General features: G+C 45.1%; 1 protein-coding gene and 1 pseudogene across 3 annotated transcripts in view; one reads left to right on the top strand and one right to left on the bottom strand.

Moving 5' to 3' along the window:
• IL17RD (interleukin 17 receptor D) overlaps positions 1 to 21,326 on the top strand; it is an 81,728-nt gene that overhangs the window by 27,498 nt on the left and 32,904 nt on the right. Inside the window, exon 1 of one of the 3 annotated variants that reach the window (XM_031663275.1) lies at positions 12,690 to 13,117. The exons of the other annotated variants lie outside the window; for them this stretch is intronic. The gene's annotated coding sequence lies outside the window, so the exon portion shown is untranslated. Of the gene's footprint in view, positions 1 to 12,689; positions 13,118 to 21,326 lie in introns of those variants that run through there. 3 annotated transcript variants of the gene reach the window in all.
• On the bottom strand, positions 661 to 9,846 carry LOC116273866 (annotated as a pseudogene).

Here is a 21,326-nt window from a genome sequence, read left to right on the forward strand (position 1 = left end):
TGGCAGGGGCCACACTGCTGCTATGAGGACAGGAGGAAAGGAAGGAAGAAGAGGGGCTCTCTTCCTTGGAGTCCACTCGTTACTAGGGGCTCTTTGCCCTCATTCTGCCCTGGGCTGATTGAAGCTTCAGCCACCTTTGCATAAAGCTTTTGGCTCCTGGTGAGAACATCTTGAAATGGGCCTAATATCTGGAAATTGAAAAAGGAGACCAGTGACGTGGACTGTTTCCATGATTCTGATGTGCCTCTTGCTCCTGTAGGTACAGAAATATTTAACTTTAGATAATTGACTCGAGTTGTAACGCTGTGTTCTAATTTGGAAACATGAAGCTGGCCACTTCCAGAAGGTGACCCTCTCGCCTAGTCTTCACTCAGAAAACCCAGGTGTGTCTCTTCCACCTGAATGTCACTGCCCTAGGCACATGGCACTCATCTTCCTAGGGCCTGGCCCTGGACTCTGCACATCCTGGGAGCTCTATGAAGAAGGGCAGGATTACCCTATTGCGTGCAGATATTCCTCTCACTCATGGTGAGGGCTTTGAGTTAAAGTGGTTTATGTGGGGCCAGCATTTTTGGGTGCAGATGAAGCCTAGGGGATTTGTGACTTAGCAGATTTGTGTGTAAGCACAGCTCCCCAGCCTTCTGCCTACTTGTGATAGTGTTACTGGCAGCCTTCAAGGACTGAGGCTGTAGACCCTGGAGATGTTCCTCGCACTCTAAGGAGGCAGTAGCAGGGCACCTTCAGGACTGGCTCCTCTGAGGAAGTCCCTGTTTTTACTTCATCACTGATGAGAATGACGTAGCCTTTGTGGAGATTGTCAAGGTAGAGTGGAGATAGGTCCCTCCAGCACTGAGACAGTTTTGTGCCTGTGCAAACAAAACACTTCAAAAAGGATACTGCCCCTGCCTCCATCCTGGTGTAAGGTGGCAGAAGGAAGCAGTGGCTGACAGCAGAGTTAAACACACTTTAAGGTAGGTCAAATTTTTGACATACCATTTTCCTCTACCGTACCAGCAGCTGCTCTCTACTTTGAAAGGGGGCTTAGCTACTCATATAAACTTTGGTTTGTGATAATGTAAACTATTATTAGGATTATCTTTTTATTCATAATATATGCCTGATTCTCTGTCTATTTATGCTCCGTTTGAAACACTCATTTACCTTCAATACTCAGTGCCAGCACCAGCTCCTCTGAAAATGAAGGGAAACTTTATAACAGACTATTTAAATCTCTCTGTGGTTAAAAAGGACTCTGGGAATGAAGTCATTGGGTTGAGGAAGCTTCAAATCTCAGCAAAGCTTCCAGGTTAAAACTGGGATGTGATGTTGACAAAACATTCCAGTTTAAAGTTTTTTTTTTTTTTTAAATGAAGGTTTATCCCCAGGGTGGTTGTTTTCATAAAGAAATGCTTGATTCTCAGTTGAGAACTTTTGGCCTTCAAAGTCTCTTCTTCCCCCCCCCCTACCCCCCACCCCACACACACACACACAACTTTTCATCACCACCTGGTGGAACCATTTGTCACCGAGGATGTTCTGGAAGTTAGAGAAGTTCCTGAGGCTCAGGTTGGCGACACCAACACCGCGGTCAGCCAGGCCCTGTCTCCCTGCCAGGAGGCCAGAGTGGAGGAGGTCAGATGGGGCGGTTGGAAGGGGAGGGATGCCACGCACTTCTGCCTCAGGTGCTCCCGCATTGTCAGTGGAGAGCAGGTTAGTGGGTGAGCCAAGAAAAACCAATAACTGTTTCAATTTTTAATAAAATGTCTCTCCTACCCTTTGTTTCTCCCTCCACTTCTCCCCAAAAGAAAGAACAGAGTGAATTTTTAAGCACATCTGGACACTGTTTTTGTAAAACTTTTACCCTGAATTCCCAGAAGGAATGTATTGGCTCCCATTTTTCCAAGCAAAAACTGAAATGATTCCTTTGTTTATAAGTACTGTGCTTGCATATTTTAATAAAACAGTAAAGAAAGGAATTGCACTGGTTTGAAAATCTTTAGCTAGGCCAAAGCATTGCCCTTTATGCCTCTCTTGAAGTCTTTGAGAGGTGCTAAAAGTTTATGGTTGGTTATTTTTGGTGTCAGTGGGAAAGGGGGAGTTAGGAAGGCTCCATGTGTCCCTGTTTGAGTTTTTTTTTTCCTGTGGCTATTAGAGCATTCAGGCTATGGGGCAGGGGCTGCTCTTGGTCCTTGTTCCTCTGTTCTGCTTCCTCTACCATGCAGTGCCCTCGTGGTTAAAACTGTGCAGATACAATCAGATAACAGTGTTCCAGATCTGAGAGTCCAAGGGCTGCGGTGGAAGACAGAATCCATCTTTTCCTTATCAGATAGTGTTTGTTTTTCTCTTACGTGATTCTTCTGTAAGCCTATTGTTGCCAAGAAAATGAGGTTGATCTTTCATTACCACCAATCTTATTAGGATGTTGGCATGATGTTCTAGTATGGGGAGAATTGTAAAAGAAACCCAGAGTGTCAAGCTTTTTTATTTCTCCCAGAAATGTTTATTATAACAAATATTAAATAATAACATTTAGCAATTTGTGTATACAGATAATGTACAAAAAATTGACCTTCAAAAATTTCTAATCTGAAGTGACAAATAATTAATGTTTAATAATCACTAGTTGTTCTGCTCAGGATTATGTTCAATTGTATATAGTATTTTTAATTCAAAAAATACATTAGAGAACAAAGAGTATTTTAATGTTTATTCCATCCCTCAGAAATGAAAACTGCTAACATTGCAAAAAATAGCTACATATTCCCTGAAAAATAAGTCCTGAGTGTCAAGCTTTTAAAGATGAAATACAGAGGCGTTTGCTATTTTGGGGAACTTGTAAGATGACATGGTTCTGTTCAGACCGGTGGTTATAGAAGTTCTTTTTTATGACCTCAAAAGTTATGTTTTTAAATTAAAGTTATATCGTCAGGAAAACATCAGTGTAGTGTGGTTAAGTTACGAGGGTTGGCTAGGTGCTGTGGCTCACGTCTGTAATCCCAACACATTGGGAGTCTGAGGCAGGAGGATTGCTTGAGCCCAGGAGTTTCAGACTAACCAGGGCAACATAGTAAGACCCCATCTCTACAAAGAGTGAAATTTTAAAAATTAACCAGGCATGGTGGTACACGCCTGTAGTTCTCCCAGCTATTTAGAAGGCTGAGGCAGAGAATTGTTTGAGCCCAGGAGTTCAAGGCTGCAGTAAGCCATGATTGTACCACTGTACTCCAGCCTGGGCAACAGAGTGAGACCTTGTCTCCAATTTAAAAATAAAAGTTATGAAGGTCAGTCACAGTTCTGCTACTGCATAATAAATGTTCATTAGTGATAAGCATTGAACCAGTGTAATAGTTACTGTTTCCTAAAATATTACTTTCCCTAAACCTGTTGTGGATGTCTGGAAATAAACTCTAGAGGTGTAATATTCCCAAAGTAGACCTCATCTCAGAGATCAATCACATTTCAGAGATGAACCACACCTCAGCTTTTCCACCCTACTTTTGAGAAAGAAAGTTGTTAGCCATGATGCCAAAACTGACCCACTAAGCCTTTCGGGCTATGGATGTACATCTGTCAAATGGTAGCAAATGTTGAATGATGTCCAAAACAGGATAGTCTGAAAATTAATGCTTATATTAGTGTCCTTATGCAAACATTCACCATTTTTGTGAGCTTTGAACAAAAATGGTTTGCCTGAATTGAAATCTAATTCGATAACTTTGAGTCCTACTGATACTGTTCTAGCCAATCTTTTGAACTTTTATTTCTCTTTGAGTTCTGGGAAATTGCCAGTTATTCTAAATGCTAGCTCTTAGACTAGTTGGTTAGGAGTATCTGGTTTAAAAAAATGACCTGATTTAGGGCTCAGTGGCTCACACCTGTAATCCCAGCACTTTGAGAGGCCGAGGCAGGTGGATCACGAGGTCAGGAGATCAAGACCATCCTGGCTAACACGGTGAAACTCCGTCTCTACTAAAAATACAAAAAATTAGCTGGGCGTGGTGGTGGGCGCCTATAGTCCCAGCTACTTGGGAGGCTGAGGCAAGAGAATGGCGTGAACCTGCGAGGTGGAGCTTGTAGTGAGCCGAGATTGCGCCACTGCACCCCATCCTGGGCGACAGAGCAAGACTCTGTCTCAAAAAAAAAAAAAAAAAAAAAAAAAAAAAGACCTGATTTGGAGCTCATAGTTCAGTGTTGGTAGTCTACATTTTCCACGTAGCATTGTTTCAAAAACAGCAAAAAAGGTATATTTTAACAATGGTTCAAATTGTGAAGTGCTGAGCAGATCTTGGGGAATATCATGACATGGGTTCTCTGTGTTCTTCTCCATAATGTGGGAGATTAGAGGGCTCTCTGGCAGAATTGTGAGCTCTGAGCACAGCCTTGCCTCCAGGATGCCCGACTCGGTATCTGTACACAGAAGCCTGACAGTGAACTAGCGTCTTTTCAGTACCTTTTTCCAGTGCCAGTGGCAGGTTTTTTTTTTTTTTTTAAGTTTCAAACATATGAAAACATTTGATTTAAGTGGTCCTAATAATATGTTTTCTATTTTTCCTGTAAAACCAGGAGTTGAGTTTGAATGACAGCAGAAAACTCAGGAATTAATATGGAGGAACTATTTTAAATGATCTAGCAATATAATTATTTGCTCAGAGATTTGTATAATCAAAAAGGTTTTTGGCCAGGCGAGGTGGCTCACACCTATAATCCTAGCACTTTTGGAGGGAGGCTGAGGTAGGTGGATCACCTGAGGTCAGGAGTTCAAGGCCAGCCTGGCCAACATGGTGAAACCCTCTCTACTAAAAATACAAAAGTTAGCTGGGCGTGGTGGCACATGCCTGTACTCCCAGCTACCCGGGAGGCTGAGGCAAGAGAATCACTGGAACCGGGAGGCGGAGGCTGCAGTGAGCTGAGATCATGCCAGTGCACCACTGCACTCCAGCCCGGCAGACAGAGCAAGACCCCAATTTCAAAAAAAAAAAAAAAAAAAAAGAGGCCAGGCGTGGTAGCTCAAGCCTGTAATCCCAGCACTTTGGGAGGCCAAGACGGGTGGATCACGAGGTCAGGAGATCGAGACCATCCTGGCTAACACGGTGAAACCCCATCTCTACTAAAAAAATACAAAAAACTAGCCGGGTGAGGTGGCGGGCGCCTATAGTCCCAGCTACTCGGGAGGCTGAGGCAGGAGAATGGCGTGAACCTGGGAGGCGGAGCTTGCAGTGAGCTGAGATTCGGCCACTGCACTCCAGCCTGGGCGACAGAGTGAGACTCCGTCTCAAAAAAAAAAAAAAAAAGAAAAAGTTTTCATTGCATGTACCCCATAAATAATATACACTTATGTGTATATATAATATTCACATTCAAATTCACATTCAGTTCAAAATTACACAAAAATTCAAAATAAAAAATTTAAACAAAGGAAAAAGTTTAAAAAGCATTTAAAAAGATGGCTTTCATGTTGAAAACATCCATCTTGACATTCTTTTACTTGTAGCCTGTTGAATATTCTTTATTTTAAGTATATATCATTTTCCTACCTTGCCAACCTCACTTTTTCAATCTTCTTTTTCCTCCATATGTGCCCTAACTATGGGTAGTCTCACAAAGCCTAATTCCTGGCTTTTTGTTATTTTTTACACTTTCTGTTAATTTTGTGTACCTCTTATGAATTAGCCTATCTGTCCTTAAGGTTCTGTGGCATACCTTCATACATGACTCCCTGCTTTTTAATCCTGGATTTCTCCCCTCCCCCCAAAATATATGATATTGTAAAAAGATAGTAGGCACCTCATTTTCACTGTTTTTCTGCAGCCTACTTTTTTTAAAAAGACCCTCTTTCCCCAGAGGGAAAAAAAGTTCTCTTTTTTTTTTTTTTTTTTTTTTTTTGAGATGGAGTTTTGCTCCTATTGCCCAGGCTGTAGTGCAATGGCGCGATCTTGGCTTACTGCAACCTCTGCTTCCCGGGTTCAAGTTATTCTCCTGCCTCAGCCTCCTGAGTAGCTGTGATTACAGGCATGCACCACCATGCCCAGCTAATTTTTTGTATTTTTTTTTTTTTTTTTTTGAGACGGAGTCTCGCTCTGTCGCCCAGGCTGGAGTGCAGTGGCCGGATCTCAGCTCACTGCAAGCTCCGCCTCCCGGGTTCCCGCCATTCTCCTGCCTCAGCCTCCCGAGTTGCTGGGACTACAGGCACCCACAACCGCGCCCGGCTAATTTTTTGTATTTTTAGTAGAGACGAGGTTTCACCGTGGTCTCGATCTCCTGACCTTGTGATCCGCCCGCCTCGGCCTCCCAAAGTGCTGGGATTACAGGCGTGAGCCACCGCGCCCGGCCAATTTTTTGTATTTTTTTAGTAGAGACGGGGTTTCTTCATGTTGTTCAGGCAGGTCTCAAACTCCCAACCTCAGGTGGTCCGCCTGCCTCGGCCTCCCGAAGTGCTGGGATTACAGGTGTGAGCCACCACGCCTGGCCCCCAGTGTTCTCGTTATTGCCTTAAAATCACTATCTTCTGACTTCCCCAAATAACAATTGCCTTAAAATCACTATCTTCCGACTTCCCCAAATAACAGCCTGAAAGTCACTTTTGAATATTTCATCATCACCTGTGTATTGCATTTGTCACCAAGTCCTGCTATTTTTTTCCTTAAAAATGCCTCTCAGACCTGTCCTTTGATCCTCATCAGTACATTGTCGTCCCTGTCATGTTACATATGGACTGCTGCAGTTGCTGACTATCTGGTCTGCCTCACTCCAGTCTTCCACCCTCTAGTCTCTAGTTCTTCCTGCATATGTGGCCCTAACACTGTTTTGTTGTTATCGTTCCTTTCCTGGTTCAGTTTCCTTTAATGTTTTTTTTTGTTGTTTGTGGTGTTTTTGCTTTTTTCTTTATTGTGTTGAAATATACATAACATAAAATTTACCATTTTAACCATTTTAAGTGTACAGTTCGAAGATTTTTAAGTAAATTCACAATGTTTTGCAACCATCACCACCATCCACCCGTAGAACTTTTTCACCTTCCTAAATGGAAATTCCATACCCATTAAACAATAACTCCCCATTTTCCTCTCCCCACAGCCCCTGGCTATCTCTATTCATGTCTCTATGAATTTGACTGCTCTAAATACCTCATATAAATGTAGTCATACAGTATTGTCCTTTTTGTCCTTTTGCGCCAATGTCACATTTTTAAAGATTGTTTTTAGTGGTCTTGATCTGTAGGGAAGTTGATGAAGATTTGGTAAAAGCTAACAAAGGGCCTTTGTTCTTATCTCTTCTTACCTCTTTAGTATTTAGTGAGTTCTGTCTGGAAGCATGACACTGGTTTATTCTGAGTACAGACAGGAAAGTTAAGGTGTGTAAGAGCAACCGGGGAAGGTTAGAGACTCCCAACTTAGGCCTCTGTGGCACTAACCTAACACCAAAAGTTTTTTTTGTCATGGAGGGAAGAGAAGTGAAAACTGGAAGTGGCTGGTGACCAGGACTCCCCTTCCTCCTTCTTAAATACCTTCCATCTGTATTAGGGGCAGGGAATCAATTTCCATCTTGAAATGGATATGTGTTTTGAGACCCCAGCTCCAGTCTTCTGTTTTGTGTCACTTCTGCTCTCCAGGCCCTGGGGTTTGACTCATCCCATCTGTTCAATTCTTGGGTCCTTTGGATTCATCCTTTGAAGCTGCTGTTTCATTGCCTCTTTCTTCTTCCTTCCTCATCTCTCCACCTACCCGATTGCCACCTTGGCCTGTATCAGAGACCTTTTCCCTGTGCTTCTGTCTGCCAAATCTAGGCTTGTGCTCACATCTCTAAGGACCACTGTATTTGGATCTTGCCGGTCTCCAAGATGTACCACATGCAAAGCTGAACCCACTTGGCCATTTCAGTCCTATGGTGTCCATCTTTTCAGGCCATTTGGGGGTGTCTAACACAGAAGCGATGAGGGCATGTTGGTCACTTCCAGGGATGTGGGAAGTGTTTATTCTGATGACCAGAAAGGCTCTGTGTCATCCCTGAGAAACAGCAACCATTTCTAGAATGCTTACCATGTGTTGGGCACTGGGTTGTGCAGTTGGTAGCACAAGCTTCTGGGTCTGCGTTTGCTTGAAAGAATCTTCCTTCCCCTCCCCAACCCCAAAGCTTGACATGCCTCCTCTGAAGATGCTTCTCTGGCTAGCCTTCCTCTGTTCAACTACCCCTTCTCTGAAATCTTATTACACATAGAGCTCAGTGGCATAACTTAGCCCATTCATTCTAGGCAGTGTAACCTTATCTGCTGTAGTTTTGTGTCTTTTAGCTTTGTTTTCCAAAACTAATTGTAAACACCTAGAGGCAGGGGTCTGGTTTACCCTTATTCTCACTCAAAATGGCTTTCCTAAGTGCAAAAGCGTATTTCAAGCTCTTGAGACATCTGGTTGATAAATCCTGGGGCATTTGCAGAGGTTTTTCATGAATAAATAAGGAGGAGAGAATGTCAGGGTATAGTTAAATATTGCTTTTAGATCAGCTAAGTTTTTTTTTTTTTTTTGGGGGGGGGGGCGGGATGGGGGTGGGGGAGGGGTAGACAGAGCTTTGCTCTGTTGCCCAGGCTGGAGTGCAGGGTGCAGTCACTGCATCCTCAACCTCCTGGGCTCAAGAGATCCTCCTCAGTAGCTGGGACTACAGGCATGTGCCACCACACCCAGCTAATTGTTTGTATTTTTCATAGAGACGGGGTCTATGAGATGGAGTCCAGGCTGGTCTTGAATTCCTGGTTTCAAGCATTCCTCCTGCCGTGGCCTCCCAAAATGCTGGGATTACAGGTGGAAGCCACCGTGCCTGGTCAGGCTGTTTTTGAGGCAGAGCTCATTCTTTCTTCTTCAACACCTGGGCTACATATGTGTTGTGATTCTAATCACAAAATGGAATTTACCGTTTTTTACCAGCAAGTGATTTTTATCTCCTTAGCTTGGTCTGTAAAATCAAGCCGCCCTGACTCTCTGGAAAGAGTTGGAGGTCTTAGGTTTCCACATGGCTGTAATGTGATTATTTTGCTGGAGAGAGGAAGACACTGTCATCTGCTTTCTGGATTTGTCAGTTTCCCTTTTAATTTTACACAGTTCTGTTATTCACTGGAGAGCAGTCATCTAATCATAAAATCCCCTGCATTTATGTAATTTTAAAGAAACATACAGGATAAATTATAGTAATATAGCAGCTTCTTGTGGGCCTTGTCTGCCTTCAGCTGTGGATGTGTTCCCTGAGAATCCACTTGTTTTTGAACACATTCCCCTTCACCTTCAGGTACAGTCTGTGATATGTGTGGTGATCAATCTTTTTAGATTCACGGTATCTTCTCAGCAACCAGTGCAGAATCCGCATTCTCCTCATCCAAGTTACCTTCCCTGGCATTTGGGCATTGGCTGTACCCTTTCGCTTACTATGCCCACGTGCATGCCCTTCCAACGGGCCAAGGTGTTTTCCCGGCATCAAGCCTGGGAATGGACAGTCACAGGTTTGCAGATGATCAACCCATCTTTGATCAGCTTCTGGATCTGCTGATGGGAGTTGGCATTGCAATTTCATTGGTCTTACTGGGGTCCAACCAGACCTTCTTCTTGCCACAGCAGAGGACACTAGAGGCGAGCCTCTTCTGAAACCTGAGCATACTCATGGCTGTGGCCGCAGCAGCAAAAGCAACGAACTCCCCGATTCTTAAAGTCGGTTTAGCCAGAACCTTTGGACCTTCCTTTAAAAAAAAAAAAAAAAAAAAAAAATCACTGCTTTTAATCTTTTCTGGTTAGCTTCTGTTTCATGCTAACTTCATGACAAAATATTACAGGTTTCTAATTTAATTCACCATATTACTTTGATTTTGTAAACATTTCTCCATGGGAAGCCTTAATGAAGGGGCAAGACACATTGATTTCTTCCTGTTGACAGGTGAAGGGACAAGGTTGTGTGTGCCATTTGCTTGCCTCAGCCCTATAGGAGAGGAATGGGAACTCACCACCAGGCCCACTTCATCGGGGTGGAAATATGCTCCTACCTGCTGTTCCATTTGCTGTGTCTGCCTCACAATGGATTTGCTTTCTAATTGACCTCTCTATCCCACTCCTTGCCAGAAATCCTGGGAGAGGGAGTGCAGGGAGACCTTAATTCCTGGGAACACCCCACTGCCTTCTTCACCCACAAAAAAACATTTATCAAAATCTAAAATTGACCAAGATATCAATACTTCATTTTTACATCATTCTTTGCCTTCTCAGAATGACATTTTAGCGGTTCAAGGAAATTAAAACAAAGCTGAATACTCCTCGGCAAACATAATTATTTCCTGGCCTAAATGTCACACAGTGATTTAATTGGTATGTCATTGTGTGTATGTGTGTTTGCATGTGTGTGTGTGTGTGTGTGTGTGTGCTTTAATGGAAATTCCATGTGGTGTCTTTGGGAAATTAGGAAAGAGAGTCTTCTAGATTTATTGCTTATAGTTTAAGAACAGACTGCTGGCTCCCATCCAAATAGTAGGGAGATGTAAAGTTATAGGGATCATTAGTGTTTGAATATATCCTTCCGATTGCCTGCTATTTTAAAATTAGTTTGGCAAAAGGTAAAAGAACTGACAGTGAAATTTTTTACCCTTTGAAACTTGTAACATTCATCAAAATAAACTTGTGGGGGACTTAGCATCATGTAAGTGATGGTGTCCTTTGCTTTATACCAATATCTTAATTTTGAAGCTGAACGAGTTTTGTTGTGGCTGAAGTAGGAGTCAGAGACATAGATTATTCATTTTGGAAAGCTGGAATTTTGGATTATCCTTCATAGTGGCTCATGCGCAGATATTGTAAAATATATCTAAAACCTAACTCAGTTTTTTGTGTTGACCACAAATACCATACTCTGCAAAGGCAGTTGAGCAGGAGTGGGAAAATCAGCTGTTTTCTTCATCCAGTGGGTATTATGAGTATTTTCCTCCACACTCAGTGATGGGGGAAAAAAAAAAAAAAAAGGAATAAGAATTAGCCACATCCTAGTTCACTTTTTATCTTGATTCAAGGCAACTGACTTGGCTGCACACATGACTGTTGTCACCTGTGATCTGAAAAGTGATAGATACCGCTCTCTGGATGGGTTTATGTGCTCAACAGCGTAAGTGGTTGCCTTTCATGTTTCTACTTTGTAAAGTTCATGAGTCCCAACATCTTGGACAAAGTGTTCAGTTACTGAGTTGTAACAAATACTGCCTATAAAGGATTACAGTTGGATGGCATTAATCCAAGACTTCTATTTTAAATGGAGATTTTACATCAACCGCTTCCCTCCCCCATTAGAACTTTTTGTTTGTTTGTTTTTGTTTTTGTTGTTTTTGAGATGGAGTCTTACTCTGTCACCCAGGCTGGAGTGCAGTGGTGCGATCTCGGCTCACTGCAACCTCCGCCTCCTGGGTTCCAACAGTTCTCCTGCCTCAGCCTCCCGAGTAGCTGGGATTACAGGCGGGTGCCACCATGCCTGGCTAAATTATTTTTTGTATTTTTAGCCATGTTGGCCAGGCTGGTCTTGAACTCCTCACCTTGTGATCCCCAGCTTCGGCCTCCCAAAGTGCTGGGATTACAAATGTGAGCCACTGCGCCCAGCCCTCGTTTTGTTTTTGAGACAGTCTCTTGCTCTGTCACCCAGTCTGGAGTGTGGTGGTGTGATTTCGGCTCACTACAGTCTCAACCTCCTTGGCTCAAGCGATCCCCCTGCCTCAGCCTCCCGAGTAGCTGGGACTACAGGTGTGTGGGACTACAGGTGTGTACCACCATGCCTGGCTAATATTTTTGTACTTTTTGTAGAAATGGGTTTCACCATTTTGCCCAGGCTGGTCTTAAACTCCTGGGCTCGAGCAATCCACTGGCCTCCACCTCCCAAAATGCTGGGATTACAGGTGTGAGCCACTGTGGCTGCCCTGAATTTTGTTTTTAATCACCAAAGTAAAACCACTCTCTATTATTCAACAGACGTGGCTTTAAGCTATCAAGCTATTGAGTGGAGCTGGACTGTAAGGCAGGTGAGAGGTCTGGGGGCCTCAGGGGTCCAGAAGCCTCCCGAAAATACCGTGTGCCAATGTGTGTGCACACATGCACCACAGTTCTCCCCCAAATAAGAAGCTGCGACTCTTGGTAATGAGGGGTAAATGAGAGCAAAGTGATTTTGGCCTTGGTGGTGATAGTATTGCCAAGAGAGGGATGATGGTAGGATTGCAGCTATATAGCAACTCACACTCATCCCGTTTTCAGATCTCACCAGTATTTTTCTGAAGGCCTCAGGATACCACTCAAACCTTCAAAGTCCTTGCATCTTGAGGCCAACTTTGCACTTCAGTCCATGAACACAGGAACAGAGTGCGTCTGTGGTTGATGGGCACTGGGCTGGGTGTGGCACAGCCTGGGACTTTCACCTTTCTTTGTTTCACCCTACTTAAGGCAGGACGGTGGTTACACAGCCATTGTAACCAGTGGGCACTCAGCGAGTGTGAGTTGCATGCTTATACTGAAAGGTTCTAGGAAATCAGGTTTGGAGGCTCTTTCTGCAGAAAGGCAGTGCTGCTTGCCCAGCATTGAGACTTGATATTTCTCACAAGTAACTCGGATTCCCACAGCTTGGGGAGAACCAAGCCAGTTGAGAGTGGTGGGCTGGAGGAGCAGCTGAGGTGGGAGGGGGTGGGGGAGGAGAAGCTTGTTCACATGCTTGTTAACATTTGAGGGTCTTTGACAAAGGAAGTCTAATGCCTTGCCCGGGTCAGCCGGCGATTGCCCCCCGGGAGGCCCCGTTGTGCACAGGAAGTCAGACACTAATGATGTTAGCAAGGGGACAAAGGCGCCTGGCCCGGGAAGGGTCTAATTGCTGTGTCCGGCTCCCATGCGGCCGGCCTCAAGCTGGAGGGGGCTGGGCAGGATGCGCTAAGTGTTAACACCTGGAGCCGGCACTGCTGACTTCCTGGTGCTTTTTTGTTGTTGTTGTTGGCTGTGTGGCTGGGCACACATACTGACAACACACACACTCAAAGGCACTCAGAAACCTTGGCTGCATCTCAGCGGGATGTTTCAGGACCTGCTGTCTAAGAGACTAGATGGAAATGGTTTGATCAGGAGGACACACCGTGAGTGTCACCCCTGGGCCGGGCAGGGCCGTGAAACAGGAGGCCTTACCCTCTCCTCCCATCTGCCTGTCAAAGCTTGGTGACTGTGGCTTCACCTCTGGGCTGATTTCTTCCCTCTCCCCTGGAAAGCTTCTGGGAAAGGCCAGACCTTGCAGACAGAGGCAGATACTCATTAGAAGAGTCATTCTGGCTTTAGCTTGGAATATTCTAGTCAGAATGAATGGGAGAATATTCACTCCTGGGGGACAGAACCAGCTGGGGTCACCCAAGGGTGGTTATGGTATATGTGTGGATATTTCATATGTTGCTATCTGAATCCACACCTTGAGAGGTAAGTTGGAGGGTCTGCATCCCAGGGAACTGGCAAAGCCAAGATGCACTCTCTGATTTCTAAGTGGGGTCTCGGGATTCTTTTGCATCTAAATGTGGCTTTGGACCTGGGGGCCTGTGAACCCCTCAGAGGCCCTTGGGTGGCCTTCCTGAGCTCTGGGAGCCTCCCAAAATTGTGTATGAAAAGTCTCTGGGGGAAATTGGGGAAGGATTATTTTTCACAGGATTCTCCAAAGGTTCTAGTAACCTTTTCCTCTTAACAAAAACAGGGTCATCAGTAATTAAAAGCAAATACATGCTGCATTGGCCAGTAGCCCTGCAGGGTGGCATGAGAGGTTCAGTTCAGCAAGGGCAAGGCTACTTGGAGCCTGAGGTGGGCTACCAATGGCTGGCAGTTTTGAGCATAGGTTGACTCACTTGGATTTTTGCAGCTAGAAAACAGGAGAGTTTAAAAGGATGCTTGAAGCCTGTCTCCTTCCTAGAGAAAGTCGGGGAAAGCCACAAATTTTGAAAAAGGGCCTAATGCTGACTTACTGCTTCCCACTGTTATTTTAAGGAGGTTTTTCTGTTTGAGACCACCATGTGGACAGACTTAATCGGCTGACAGAAGGGGTTGCCTTGCTTTCTAGCATGTCCTGTAATGTTTCCATTAACACTGAAACCTAAAAGGACGGCCTTCCATAATTTCCAAATACGCGAAATCCACCTTGAAGGAAGCATGTGTGTGGGGCTTGCCGGGGACCTGTTGGGGTGGAGGAGGCTGGGTCCCCATGGCAACGTCACAATCCCCCATTTCTACAGGCATTTGTGCTGTAAAAGCAGAATTCCAGATGTGACATAGTATTTGGAGACTCAGTCCCCGGGCCTCGGAAACAGTGGTATTTGAAGTCGGCACAATTCGGTGCACCTCTCTGTGTGGTCCTAAGGCTTTTCATTAGTAGTTGTGTTTTGATCTGAACATTTCCTCTCAGCTTAGGCATAACAATCATGTTTATAGCTTTAAGTTTTCCTCTATTGTCTAATCACTATTTTGCCCTCATAGGAAGAGACTTTTTGGGCTTCTGGAGTGAAGCCTTTGTAACTGTTCTTTCACAGCTAAGTGAGAGTGAGTCAGTAGCCGATTTGCTGGGTGGGTATTTGGGTGGTTGGTTGTTTGCTTCTTCTTTGTACCCAGTATTTATGGAAAAAGCATACACAGACACAGTTAATCTGAGTCTGTGTATGCTTTTTAAACTACAGATGGGTTGACTGTTACCTTAAAGATGCCAGTTCTCTAACATGCGGTTCTCATTTGAGTGGATGGGAGTGGTGCACGAAGCAGAGGGAAAGGTCTGGCTCTCCGTCCAGAGGCATGTTTTATAGCTTGTCTCTAACGTTTTCGGAATTGGAAAAATGGAACAATCCTGTCTATTTGTGAGTATCAGCCATGGGAGAACACACGGCCCAGATCCTTAACAGACTAATTGGAAAAAGTACTTGAGTTTTTGCTTTGTGAAAACTAAGGAGACTGCACAACTTTGTTTTGCCTTGTTTTTAAACCCAGGGAGAAAGTTTGCTTGTGTGCGTTGCGTGTGTATGCGTCTGTGTTGATATCTCTGGGCTTTAGCTGCATGGCTGGTTCCAGTGGCAAAGCAATAAGAAAATCATAAAGTCAGGCGTGGGGAAGGACATTTAAAAATATATGCAGTTCCAGGCCGGGTGCGGTGGCTCAAGCCTGTAATCCCAGCACTTTGGGAGGCTGAGACAGGTGGATCACGAGGTCAGGAGATCGAGACCATCCTGGCTAACACGGTGAAACCCCGTCTCTACTAAAAAATACAAAAAACTAGCCGGGCGTGGTGGCAGGCGCCTGTAGTCCCAGCTACTCGGGAGGCTGAGGCAGGAGAATGGCGTGAACCCGGGAGGCGGAGCTTGCAGTGAGCTGAGATCGCGCCACTGCACTCCAGCCTGGGCGACAGAGCGAGACTCCGTCTCAAAAAAAAAAAAAAAAAAAAAAAATATATATATATATATATATATCTGCAGTTCCATTCGGGCCACCGTCATTTAGAGAAGTTGCTGTCAGAGAAACAACTCATGCCACTGTCCTAACAAATCTTCATCTTTAGTGAATGGATTTCGGGGGGCAGAGTGAGTGGAGGGGTGGGACAGTGAAAAGAAATTCGGATGAAAACTAGAGCTCTCAGTTTGATAAGCAGGACACATGGTCATTTGGCATGGGTCGGCTTCATGTTAAAGCTCAGAAACAATTGTCCCTTCAGCTTTCCTTTGGAGAGCGTGAAATTAGGAACATGTGTGTGCTGATTAGCAACATGTCAGAGATGAATCATGATTACGGCTTTGGTCTGGTGCACAGGCCATGCTCTGGAGTAGTGATTTCCTACTCCCCCAAGCAAATCTCTTTAATTAGCTTAAGATCTCCGGGTCTTTTTGGGCCAATGTGGTAATTGCTGGTGGGAACCCAGCAGCACTCCCCTAGAGCTTGTGTGTTCCTTGCTATGCATCCAAGACCTCACCTCCAAATCAGACTGCTGGCATCCTTCATTTCTGAAGTTGGTTGCATCTCAATTTGAGAGAGAGAGAGAGAGAACAGCTCCTGGGAATGTGGAAGGAATATCTTGAATAGATCCAGGCCGGCTTTTGATTTATTTTCCCTGTGTTGAGGGTTCACCAGCATTCTCTTCAGCTTACATCACCTGGGGCTTCTCTGCCTTTGCCGACTTTTTGTTGTTGTTGTTGTTAAAGGTTTGAACTGAAGTAAGTGGGGTCTGTCTTTGTTTATGAAACCATCTGAACTGGCATGGAGTCAAATGGCCCCATATTCTGCTTCGTCTCACCCTTCTCATATCCATTGGTCAGAGACAAAGATGTTAGTCCCGTTGTACATTTTAAGCCTCACAGCACTGTCTGCTATGTTACACACTGGAAGCCCAAGATAGAGAATATGTTATAGAAAAACAGAAAGTATGGCCGGGCCTGGTGGCTCCCGCCTGTAATCCCAGCACTTTGGGAGGTCAAGGTGGGCGGATCTCTTGAGATCAGGAGTTCGAGACCAGGCTGACCAACATGGGGAAACACCCCTCTCTACTAAAAATACAAAAATTAGCCAGACATGGTGGTGGGCACCTGTAATCCCAGCTACTCGGGAAGCTGAGGCAAAAGAATCTCTTGAACCCAGGAGGTGGAGACTGCAGTGAGCCAAGATCACACTATTGCATTCCAGCCTGGGTGACAAAGCAAGACTATCTCAAAAAACAAAAACAACAACAACAACAACAACAACAAAATATATATATATGAGTTGGCCTTAGTTTTAAGTAGTTACTAGGTGTACCTTTAAAAAACCATCTTCTGGCCGGGCACAGTGAGTGGCTCATGCCTGTAATATCAGCACTTTGGGAGGCCAAGGCAAGTGGATCACCTTAGGTCAGGAGTTTGAGACCAGCCTGGCCAACATGGCAAAACCCGTCTCTACTACAGATACAAAAATTAGCCGGGCATGGTGGTGGGCACCCGTAATCCCAGCTACTCGGGAGGCTGAGGGGATGGGACCACTTGAACCTGGGAGGCGGAGGTTGCAGTGAGCCGAGATCGCACCACTGCACTCCAGCCTAGGCAACAAAGCAAGACTCTGTCTCAAAAAAAAAAAAAAAGTCTCAGTTCTTTGTGCGAATGCTCTTATTTAAATTTTTACTCTGACTCTGTTCACTAAAACATTACTGGCTTTCTGAACGTTCCTTACTTGATTCGAAAGTTTGGCCTGCCTTCCACTGGAAGAGGGGTGCTATATTTAGCACAGTTCTTCTTGAAATGCATTTTTCCAAAATGGCAGTTAAGCTGTGCTGGAGGTGAATTGGAAATGTTGCTCTGGGAAGTTAGTGTCTTCAAATGGCTTAGAATGCCCGAAGGCCCGTCAGGAAGTTGGCTGTCTGATCACCTTCATGGCTGCCCCTGGCTGCTGCCTGTGGATCCTGCTCCGCTGCTGGCCTCTCTGTATCCAGGCCTTTGCTTCTTTGCCATATGGCTGGAGCGTGGTGTGGGATTTTAGCTTTTGAATTTTATTCTTTTAGAGCCCTTAAGGGTTATCCTCCCCTCCCTTCCTGAGTTAAAGATGTTTTCTCCATTATGTTCTGATTTGCTCCTTCCGTCCCTACTGACCATAGAGCACCAACCAAAGGAATTTCTTTCTTTCTTTTTTTTTTTTTTTGAGACAGATTCTCCCTCTGTCGCCCAGGCTGGAATGCAATGGCGTGATCTCGGCTCACTGCCACCTCCGCCTCCCAGGTTCAAGTGATTCTCCTGCCTCAGCCTCATGAGTAGCTGGGATTACAGGCATGTGCCACCACACCCAGCTAATTTTTTGTATTTTTAGTAGAGACGGGGTTTCTCCATGTTGGTCAGGCTGGTCTCGAACTCCCAACCTTAGGTGATCCTCCTGCCTCGGCCTCCCAAAGTGCTGGGATTGCAGGCGTGAGCCACTGCGCCTGGCCTAACCAAAGGAATTTCATAGCAGCGCTCCAGGCAGCCAGGGCTTGCTGCTTAGCTCCCTTTGGAACAAATTAAAAGCTACCCGTTAGTGCAGCAAATGGGGGTGCTTAATTAACTAAGAATGTGGCACCCCGAGGCCACTGCATTGGCATTTATAGTTTTTAAGTAACAGGCAACAGACAAGTATTTTTAATCATCAGCTCATTAAATATCAAAAACGGTATAGTAGCTATAAGCTTGGAATTGTTTCCTGAAGAACAGTTTGCAAAGCTGGTCAGCAGCCTTGTAAGTTGCCTTCTCTGTTTTCTCTTAGTGTGGGCCCTCATTCTAAGCCCATAAATCAGTGTAACACCAAGCTAGGTTCTTAGGGTATATTACTTGGCTTAATAATGCATTCATTTATTCAGGCAGAAAACTTATACTTACCAAGGACTATGTGTCAGGTCCAGGACTATAGGCAGGGGTTTTGAGGGCTGTCCTCCTGGGCTCTGTCTTCAGCCTCTCCTCTTCCAATCCAAACTATGCCCTTAATAGAACTGGACTTACTGGGCCTCCATGACCATCTGTTGAATGCATTTTAGTCTGGTGATCAGTGCCTACCAGTACCTTGCCCTGACCTGTCTGTCTTATCTTCCACAATCCTCCAAGGTTCTGGATGCAGAAGGCAGTTCATACCTAGGAAATACACCACCTGTGACCTTTCTCCAGTCTTCCTCATGTATCTCTTTGTAACTTGTCCTGCAGTACAACTCTCATCTGCTTATTAAGGCAGTGACCTTCTTGGGAAGGATAATGTAAAACATTTCTGAGTTTATTGTGTGTCAGATGCTATGCTGAGCACTTGATATATGTCATGTCACACAGTGCTTTCCACAAAGTTTTATTCAAACACTTTTTTTTTTTCTTTTGAGATGGAGCCTCACTCTTTTTGCCCAGGCTGGAGTGAAATGGTGCGTGCGATCTTGGCTCACTGCAACCTCCACCTCCCGGATTCAAGCAATTCTCCTGCCTCAGCCTCCCAAGTAGCTGGAATTACAGACACCCACCACCACGCCTGGCTAATCTTTGTATTTTTAGTAGAGACGGGGTTTTATCATGTTGGCCAGGCTAGTCTGGAACTCCTGACCTAAGGTGATGCGCCCGCCTTGGCCTCCCAAAGTGCTGGGATTACAAGTGTAAGCCACTGCACCCAGCCTATTCAAACACTTTATAGCTCAGGGAGGTTCAGAAATTTACCCAGAGTAACACAGCTGGAAATGTGGTGGTTTAAACACACATCTGCGTAACTCCAAAACCCGTTGTCTTAACCACTTCTCTGCTTCTGGGGTCAGCCCCAGGTCAGCCCACAGAAGCCCACATCTAGGACAGCAGAATCTCAAGCAGCAGCTCTGATGGGTCCATGTTGTATGCCTGCCTGAAGCTTGGGTTGGGGAGAACACAAGGACAGGGATCAGCTCCAGGTGCTGGGGGGCAGGGTGGAGGAATGACAGCACGTGCCATGTGTGTGTGACATAGAGATCTATTTTATCCATATTGCAGCTGAAATTATATGAGTGTATATTAGCTTTCAGTTGCTGCTATAATAAATAACCAAAACCTTAGTGGCTTAAAATGACCTACCTTATTGTCTTATAGTTCTGGAGGTCAGAATTCTAAAATGGATCTTAATGTGGCCAAAATCAAAGTGTTGGCTGCGCTGGCTCCTTCTGGAGGCTGTAGGGGAGGATCCATTCCTTGCCTTTTTCAGTCTCCAGAGGTGGCCTGCATTCTGTGGCTCCTTAGCTCCTCCTTCCTCTGACCTCAGAACCAGTACTTCAAATTGATCTCTCTTTCTCTCTCTCCTCATTCCATTGTCACATGTCTTTCTCTGATTCTGAGCCTTCTGTCTCCCTCTTATAAAGACCCTGTGGTTATTGGGCCCACTTGGAGAACCCGGAATACTCTTCCCATCTCAGGATACTTGAACTTTACATCTCCATAGTCTCTTTTGCTCTGTAAAATAGCATAGTCACAGGTTCTGGGGACTAGAATATGGACATGTTTAAGGGGCTATCATTCTATCTATCATGAGGTGTAAAGAAAATAGAAGTGCACCATGGGCTAGCCTGGGATACCATTGCTAAGGTGGTTTCTGAGGGCTCTAGAGCAGCTGAAGCATTATTTGGGTGTTGAGCTAAGGACAGCCTGATAGAGCATCTGTGATGCATGTGCTGAGAAGCTGTGCACTTGAGGAATTCCAGGAGTGAAGGGTTTTTTGTTGTTGTTGTTTTGTGTGCTTTTTTGAGATGGAGTTTTGTTCTTGTCATCCAGGATGGAGTGCAATGGCGCGATCTTGGCTCGCTGCAACCTCTGCCTCCCAGGTTCAAAAGATTCTCCTGCCTCAGCCTCTCAAGTAGCTGGGATTACAGGCACCTGCCACCACACCTAGTTAATTTTTTGTATTTTTAGTAGAGACGGGGTTTCACTATGTTGGCCAGGCTGGTCTCGGACTCCTGACTTCAGATGATCCACCTGTCTCGGCCTCCCAAAGTGCTGGGATTACAGGTGTGAACCACTGCGCCCTGCCAAAAGGTCTTTAAAATGCATGTAAGAACTGATACCTGGGATGTTTTCTCCTGCTTCTGAGCTCCATGACCAGGCTTAGATGGCCACGGGGTCTTATGATCTCTGATTTTCTGTGGAATTGGAACTACCATTTTGCATCTACATCCCTAAAAGTGCCATGCTACTCCAATTGTGGGAATGAATTACCATGTTCCCCTCAAGTGAGTAGCGGGCAGACCGATGTGTCAGGAACACAGTGTGATGTGGCAAGCAGCTGACCTGGGTGATAGGAAGAGAAGAGGAGGGGATTCTGAGAATGCAGGCATGCCTGAGGACATTTTCCAAGCAGAACTGTAGTGTCCAAAGGGTTTATAAGGTGTAAGAGGGAGTGACTGGGAAGGTAGGCAGGTGTCACATCAGGAATGATCTGGAGGGGCAGGGAGCCAGTGAAGGGCTCAAAGCAGGGGAGCGAGGGCAGTTATACACGTGGCCAGAGCCCCTTGAGGTCAAGACCTGGGTCTGGTTCATAGCTGAGTGCCCAGCCTTGTGAGTCTTAGGCCAAGGTGGAATGCTCAGCAGAGAGTGAATGGATGCCACAGGTAAGCTTCACCTTCCTTCCAGGCCAGCCTCACTGGGCCCCCCTCTGAACAGCTCCACACACATCATAGAGACTTTATTTGGAGGGATTTAGGTTCTTGAATGCATGGCATAGCACACCTCACTGTCTTGGGCTCCTTTCCACAATGCATTGGCCATTGCCCAGTAAATACCTGTGAATAGTGTGTTGCAATAGGAATATAGAGGAAACAAACAAAAGACATATAAGGAAACTGGAACAACAAAAAAA

This window comes from Papio anubis, chromosome 2 (genome assembly GCF_008728515.1).
Source record: "Papio anubis isolate 15944 chromosome 2, Panubis1.0, whole genome shotgun sequence".
NCBI classification, from domain to species: Eukaryota; Metazoa; Chordata; class Mammalia; order Primates; family Cercopithecidae; genus Papio; species Papio anubis.